Below are 8787 nucleotides of genomic sequence, written 5' to 3'. Positions count from 1 at the left end.
AGTGCTGAGCCTTGTGCTATGTTCAGTTGCATGCACACTGCGTCCATTTTTGTAGCCCCCCATAGATTTTGAGTACCTTCCAAGCAAGGGAGCTCATTTTCCATCGCTATATCACATGGTATTCTGTTGTGCTCCACCGTGCTTTCATTGGGTAATTTCTGTAAGGATATCAGCAGGCCTTCCTTTCTATTATTATACTGGACATTCTACTGAAACCCGTCCACCAGGTGTGGCCCTGATGATACTTAAAGCATTGGTGATATGGCTTTCAGTATAAAAGTACCATGGAAGCCATCAGAGTATGACAACTAACAGACAACTGGTGTGACAGTAGGGTTGGTGTCAACTTGCAGTTGTCTCCTTGGGGATGTGACCTACTGCGTATAAATCGAAGTGAATGGCGTGAGGTGTGTTCTTTTTCTTGCCGATGGAGACTCCTCGTCACTCAACACTAGCTTCACCTCGCCTGCCACAGCACGCTGCCTGCCCAAGCCTGTGGTCGACCACTCGCACAACATGAGCCACACTGCCTCGGACAAGGCTGCCATGTGGGCTACCACGACTGCAGCAGCTGTGGCCACCACAGTTTCCTCTGCCACACATGCCCCTACTGTACTTGCTGACACCCCATTTGCTCCCCCTTTTTGCTTCCTGCTCCGTGGCTGTGTGGCCTGGCAACTGTCTCACTTGGAAAGGATCTTCAGGCCCGCATGTGACCCGTGGAAGCTGGAGCATTAGCCTCCCTGTAGTTCTGTGAGCCATACTCATGCTATCAATTCTTTCTGGACATTCACTTGTCTCTTTATATGCATATATGATATCCTGGTTTTGCTTCCCTGGAGAACTCAGCTGTAATGGTTAGTTTATGTCAACTCGACACTCCTGGGGGGAGGTAGCGGTAGGGCCCAACCTATCAATCACTTTGCAGCCTGATGACACTTCCTTGGGGTGTGGACTTTTATTTTTTTATTGATTAGGATTAATCCATATATTGCCATTGCATACCTCAATCACATCCAGCAGAAGGGTACATTCGCTATCACAATCAGTTTCCAAACAGTGCTTTTTGATATGGACCCCTTGACATCGTTACCTCTTCACTCAGCCCCCACCTTTGTGCCCCACTCTGGCCCACTCTGTGCCAAGACCCTATTTCACTTGTTGACTCCATAGGTTCATCAGTCCTGGTTTACATACAGAAAAAAATACAAAAACCAAACATATACCACAACTTCAAGCGGGTGACCCCAATTGTACCCTATAATGTGTACAATAAATAAAACAAAACAATATAGCCTAAAAACATATAAAATGTTAGAATCCAGATCCGGTCCAATATGTGTCATCGGGGGAAACTGCTCACAAGTTTTAACTGCTGAAGTCAGGCTTATGTCTTTGACCTTCTGTACTCTTCTGTCCAATACACTGCATTGAGTGACCACTCTCCTCCTGTCCCTCCCCTGTGGATCGAGGGAGTTCACTGGAGGCCTATTTCCTGTGGAGATCCATCAGTGACTCTTGGGCTTCCACTGTCATCCACAGCCGTCTGCAAACCAGATTCTGAGGCATTAGGCTCTGATACTAATCCCTCCTTCTGATTGTGGATTATATGCTTCACAATCCATTAGTGGCTGATGATGGTGCGCTTCCTGCATGTGGGCTTATTTGACATCTCATTTAGATGACTACTTGTTTGGTGACAAGCTTGTAAGACCCCAGACACTATTTTATTGGATAGTCAGGCAGCATCTAATTTCTTCACAACATTTTGGTATAGCCCGAGGGCATGCACTTTTGTATAAGGGAGAGACCCTGAGCAGAGCCCAGTTCTCTCTTACCCTTTCATCTTCTGTTGGATCTGGTTTTTATGTCTGGAACATTGATCTCCTCTTGTGTCGCCTTCAGATCCTAGGAGTCTTCTGTAGGCTGCCAACTTTGGATTCATTTGGCTGACCTCATTCTTTCACCTCTGCATCCATCGGCTTCGACAGCTACATGAGTCAAAAGAAACCTCCAGCATACATCAGAACTAGGAGCTTGAACTGGACTGGGCTTACCTACTTCTCCAACTGTGTAAATCATTACTTGGCATCAATCTATTTCTATTTATATATGCCTAAAAGTGTGAATAGTTTGTAACTTTAGGGGACCCAACCTAACACAATTACTACCAGGAATGGATCCAGAGAAACAAATAATAGATGAGTTTTCTAAATTGGCTCTCAAGGATAATTAGGCATAAACAGATTGAGAACTCCCTCTCTGTAAGTACAAATAAGTCTGTCAGGATTACTGAAAAGAGCACTGTTAATCCAGGCCATAAAGTAGTGAAGCCAACACCCCAAAGAGCACCCCTGAAATATGAAGTGCTGGTAAGGAGTGAGGCTCTGGGTAATAATGTATTTGATATTTATCTACAGCTTTGTCAGGATCAGAAGTACAGGACAGCTTGTTGATTGGTACGCTGGTATTGTTTGCAATGTAGAAACTGTTCAAAGAAACAGATGAACTTTGAGCTTCCGAAGGCCAGCTTAGATGGTATATCAATGACCTCAAAGCTTCTACTTGTGCCAGGAAAGAAAGCCTTATCTTTCCAGTAACATAACTGATATTGCTGAAAGCCAAACACAGAGTCTTATCACATGACTATCAGAATTAAAACACCTCAACCTAGAAAGGTGTCTGATATTAAATGAGAGCTCTGATGGGAAGGAGAGGGAACCTTGGAACTTGCAGTGGGGTATACAGAAGAGGGAGATATCTAGATTCCACTGAACAACTGCCGCCACCACCACCAACCCTTCCATCTGAAGATATTAATCCATTTTCAGTAAAACTGAAACCACTCTTGAAGAGATTAGCTCTACTCTGCTTGCTGATTGTGCAGTAGTCTTTGTGACAACACATGCCACGTCAGTCCCCTTGGATGTGAGTTCTCAGCGTAGTACGTCATCTGAGTTTTCTGATTCAAAATAGCCGATATCAGTCCACTGCAACCCACTAATACAGAAGTTGATGATCTTCATGCATTTTATTTCATTTTTGACCACTTCCAATTTTCCCGGATTCATACTTCACAATTCCAAATAAACCATGTAAAATGTTGTCTGTGATAGAATTATATCTAACTCCCTTAAAGGAAATCTAATCAATATAACTATTATTCAAATTTATGCACATTCACAAAAGCTAGTGATGAAGAAATGGCAGAATTCTACTAATGACGGCAGCTGTAAACTGATCAATCATGCAATCAAGGTGCATTGTCTTATGGGCGACTGGAATGCAAAATATGGAAAGAAAGTGGAAGGAACAGCAGTGAGAAATTATGGATTTATTGATAAAAGCAAAGCTGGAGATCTCATGATAGAATTTTGGTAAATGGAACAATGAAGAAATGCTCGGGGTTGGCCCCGGACATCAATTGTCCTGGTCCACAGAGACGAGCGATGAGAGAGGAGGGTGGTCTGGCTGGTCTGGAGTTGAAAGAATTGTGCAGAATTTGAGTCTCGGTGCTTGACCCAGGTCACAGGGGTCAGGGCTGAAAAGAATATGTGAAGGGGTCATATGATGTGAAGTAGAGGGTAAAATTCATATCCATTTAACTTGGAATGGCTCAGAATGGACCAGAATTTGAATGTATGAACTTAGAAAAATATTGATCCTTTGAGTTGGTGTCCACTGTTGTCATTTTGATTGGTGACTTCCTTTAGACTAGATTTTGCTTTTGCACAAAGATACACAAAGTTACAACTGGAATGAAGATTCTGAACATCGAAGAACATGCTTGTTCACTCAGAGTGCTGGATTGATAGGAATGGGAAGTTAGAAATTGGATATCCATTAAGGGGAGAGCAGAGAGTATAAAATCCTGAAGTGATTGGTTTACAAACATTATGAGTGTAATAAGTCTCAAATAACTGATACAAGTAAAAATCCTCACTGAATAGTTTTTCTTTTCCTGGTAGGTCTAGGAAAAGGTGTTTATGGAAGATGTTTATAAGGTTATAGGATTCAAGACTGTTTACAGGGCTAAAATTGTTAGGCATCAAATATTTCCGTTTTGTACACTTATATAATATGCAAATGAGTCAGTGATTTTTAATTTGTATTTGTATTATTTGATTATGTTAGGTGGAAGTATAATTTTAATATTGTCTTTGGATACTGTTTGTAGTTAAAGAAATCTGTAGAGGTGGCACATTGAAAAGGGTCAACTGTGATGGTTAGGTTTGTGCCAATGTGGCTGCATTTGTAAAAAAGATATGGTTGGAGTTGAATCTGTCAATCAGGTCACGACTGATAACACTTACTCAAAGGGTGTGGCTTTTATATAAGAGGTGCTATAGAGAACTAGTGTCTCTCTTGCCTCCCCTCCCCACACTTTTTCCTTCCTACTAGATTGGATCATATTTCTGTCTTCTTGGGCCTACAGCTCATGTGGTCTGCTTGCCCTGAGGATTATTAGTGCCTTGTCATGTTTCTGCCCACCTTAGAACCACAATACTCGGCACCCACCATCCTAAGATCTCCCAGCTCCTTACTTGACCTCCATGCTATGAGTTCTAGAAGGACCTCCAGCTAACACCTTGCCTGAGTTGGGCTGAGCTAGGCTGTTCTCCTGAAAAAAGTTTCCTTCGTGATATAATGTTCTTCCTTGTCCATATATGAGTGTCACTGGCTTGTACCTCTAGAGAATGCATCCTAACCTAAGTGGTGACTGGAAGACTTGGTCCCCTATATACTCACCCTCCCAGCATGGCCATTTATCCAGATATCATCTTGAATGTTTGTTCTTATGGACATGCCTCATCTAACTCCACACTATTAGAGCCTTTGTATACTCAATCTATTTGTTACTTTATTAGAGTGTGTTTGTCTGTTTTCTTGCAACTCCCTGTGAGCTCTCTGAAGAAAGATTCTGCATAGTCTGTCATAAGTTCCTCAGGATCAAGAATAGCTCGGGGCTCAAAGTTTCTGTGACGCAAATGTCATTGACTAGTCAACCAAGGAAATAATGAATTCACATGCCAAAAATAATTTACAGAAGAAGGAGGGAAAAGGGATTTTTATCTCAGGTCTTCCTGATTGTGATGCAAATCCTCAACATTTTGGGCCTGTTAAACCATATCTCCTTGAGCAATTTCTTAATTATATTGGTTTTACAGCTGCAAGTCATTACCTTGTATGAAGAAAAAGTGGCACATCCTAGTGCAGTTTGACAACAGATTAGTAAAGATGAGAGTAAAAAGTAAGCGAAAATGAAGGAAACCCTTCAAAAAGATAAATTGACACAATGACCACAATTGTCTCAAACAGAAAGGATCATAAAGACAGTGAGGGACCAACTAGAAAACATTTTGCTCTGTTACATTAATTGGGTCACAATAAATCCGAAACAGCTTTCACAACATCTAAGTAACTAACAAAAACAACAACAGCAACAACACAATTATTATTTTCATTTCAAATTACACACATATAAAAGGAATAAGTAAAGTATTAAATTGAGAAATCAAAATTAGATGTCTTAATAGAAGCCACGCTCAACAATAACTCATTTTAAAGATCCTATAACACTGGAGGTAGTTTAAGTTTGGAGCATCACCCTCTGTGTCTGTTAAATGAAGTTCCATCAACTGTGAACATTTTGAGATAATACAATCTATGTTTTCCAATACATTTCAATAAACAAGCAATTATGGTTGAAACTTTTCTAACCAGACTTCAGATTTCATTGAACTCCTTTATGATTGGATGACCTCTTCAAATTCAGTAATAGTCAGGGACACAAGTCTTTCAAATGAGTGGATGGGCAGGTTATAATATCTAAAATGCCTCATGAAACATGAAATAAAGTCAATTTTGCATACATCAATACCTGTCTGTTTAGTATACTATATATAGTGAAATATTCAAGTCAGAAATAATATGTAGCCTATTTCAAAAGGATATTAAAGTCAGCTACTATGTAATAATCCACTTCAGAACTGGATGCCAAATGTAAACATTCCAAATATATGTGTAACTACATTTTCTTATCTTTCCTACTGCTTGTGGTCCTGTAAATAGTCCATTGAGCACGTCAATATTGCAAAAGTCTATTTGTATAAGTTTGTGATTTGCTTTCACACACATAAAAAAAGAAAATCTGTTTAACTAGCAGTTTAAGGTTACATTGTGGAACTGCACTTGAAACAAAAGAATTAATAAATTTAAACAAATAAAGCAAAGATAATTTAATTTCCCTCTCCAAGAAGAACAAAAGCAAAACATCTTTGGAAATTAATTTTCTTCTTGAGGAGTTTTCTGCTAACTCTGGGCTTCTTCCCTCTCTATATGAAGTTGGTAATCAGTTTTTCCAGTTCTTTGAAGAAGAATGGTGGTATTCGTATCGGATAGCATTAAACTTATATAGTGCCTTGGGAAGAACTGACATCTTTACTATATTGAGTCTGCCAATCCATGAGCATGGGATATTCTTCCATTTCTTGAGTCATTCTTGATTTCTTATAGTAGTGTTTTATCATTTTCCTCATACAAATCTTTCATTTTTTTGGCAGGTATATCCCTAGGTATTTCAATTTGTGCTTGGGTATTGTAAAGGGTACTACCTTTTTAATCGTCTCTTCTGTGATCTTGTCTGATGTGTAGAGCAGTCGGTAGACTTTTGTTTTTTGATTTTGTATCCTGCCACTCTACCACATTCCTCTATTGCTTCCAACACTCCAGTTGTGGAGTTTAGGGGGTCCAGGTATCAGATATCAAAGAACAAAAAAAATCATATCAATCGGTGCCCACCTTCCCAATATGATCACTGAAGACAAATATGTGCATAAGCAAATGTGGTGAAGAAAGCTGATGGTGCCTGGCTATCAAAAGATATAGCATCTGGGGTTTTACAGGCTTATAGATAAACAAGCAGCCATCTAGCTCAGAAGCAACAAATCCCACATGGAAAAAGTACACCAACCTATGTGATCATTAGGTGTCAAAGGGATCAGGTATCAGGCATCAAAGAACAAAAAATCATATTGTAAATGAGGGTGAGTTCAGAGTGGAGACTCAAAGCCCATGTGTAGGCAACTGGACACCCACTTACTGAAGGGTTGTAGGGAGGAGACAAGCAAGTCAGGGTGCAGGGTAGCAACTATGAAACATGCAACTTTCCTCTAGTTTCTATCATGACCCCAATTCTACCTTACAAATATAGCTAGACCAGAGGATGTACATTGGTACAGATAGCAACTAGAAACACAAGGAATCCAGGACCAATGACCTCTTCAGGACTAGTGGTGAGAGTGGTGATGCCTAGAGGGTGGAGGAAAGGTAGGGTAGAAAGAGGGAACCGATTAGAAGGATCTACATATAACTTCCTCCCTGGGGGGGTGGACAACAGAAAGGAGGGTGAAAGGAGACATCAGACAGTGTAAGATATGACAAAATAATAATAATTTATTAATTATGAAGCGTTCATGAGGGAGGGAGGATTGGGGAGGGAAGGGGAGAATGAGGAGCTGATATTAAGAGCTCAAGTAGCAAGCAAATATTTTGAGAATGATGATGGCAACAAATATACAAATGTGCTTGACACAATGAATGTACGTATGGACTGTGATAAGAGTTGTATGAGCCCCCAATAAAATGATTTTTTTTAAAAAGTAATTATTTTAATCAATCACCTTGAAGAAATCCAAAGTAATAAAGAAGATGATGGCAGAAAGATGACTCTGACTCTTTCTGATTGATATACAGCAATGATTTCAATCTATATAATTATATTACATATTATCCTACATAAGGGTTTCTCTTTTAGTCTTTTGAATTGCTAGTGTCTGCTGCTACTTAGATCTCCTTTGAAGGTATTATTCCAATGTTGGATTTTTTTCTTTAAGCCTAAATTTATAAAAATCTTGTGATAAAATATTTAAAGACAAAGCACCTTTTAAAATTAATTTGCCTTTGCCAAATCCATACTGCATATGAATGGGAGTAGAATTCTCCAAACTATGTCATTATTTTGGTATTATTGCACATTTTTCTCATTCCAGCATGAACCTACTTAGGCATTTCTTCTTTTTAAAAAGAGTATTATATTTTTATGGGCCACGGTTATTTATAGAAAACTATTAAGTGATCTTAGATCTCACTGCCATTGAGCCAGTGCGGACTCAGAGCAATCCTCTAGGGTGTCCAGACTGTTTACAAGAGTAAAAATAAAAAGTCTTTTTCCCACAGAGCTGCTAGTGGTTTCAAACTGCCCATGCTCAGTATCTGAACCCAATGCATATAATTTCAAAGGCATGTTCTTGTAAAAGTTTGTATCAAGTAGTCATTACTAACATTCAATTTTATTTTTTGAGGGGAAATCCAAAAGTCAAATGACATATCCATGATTATCAAGGTATACGTTGTGAATAGCATAACCAAACCCATGCAGATCTTATTTCAAAAACTATGGTTTTTAATGTACTATTTTGGTGAGCAGTCAACCTTTATTCCAACACTGTGCATATTTGTCAGGCACTCTGCTAAGTTCTTGGAGCTCTGAAGAGTCTCACAGTCACTCCAGATTCAGAGGAAATCACTGTCTTTAAGTCTACTCTGACACGCTGCCGTGCTATAGGACGTAATAGAACTCCCCTCTGTGGGTCTCTCAGACTATAATCCGTTATAGGAGAGGAGACTCTTCTCTTTCTTTGGTGGCGGGGTTTGTGGGTTTGAGTAGCCAGCAGTGTGGTTAACAGTCTGACATGTACCTGTTGTGCCACAAATACTTCGAGGAGA

This window comes from Tenrec ecaudatus, chromosome 2 (genome assembly GCF_050624435.1).
Source record: "Tenrec ecaudatus isolate mTenEca1 chromosome 2, mTenEca1.hap1, whole genome shotgun sequence".
In the NCBI taxonomy this organism is placed as follows: Eukaryota; Metazoa; Chordata; class Mammalia; order Afrosoricida; family Tenrecidae; genus Tenrec; species Tenrec ecaudatus.
The sequence above is the reverse complement of the archived record's forward strand: the minus strand, read 5'-3'. Positions refer to the sequence as shown.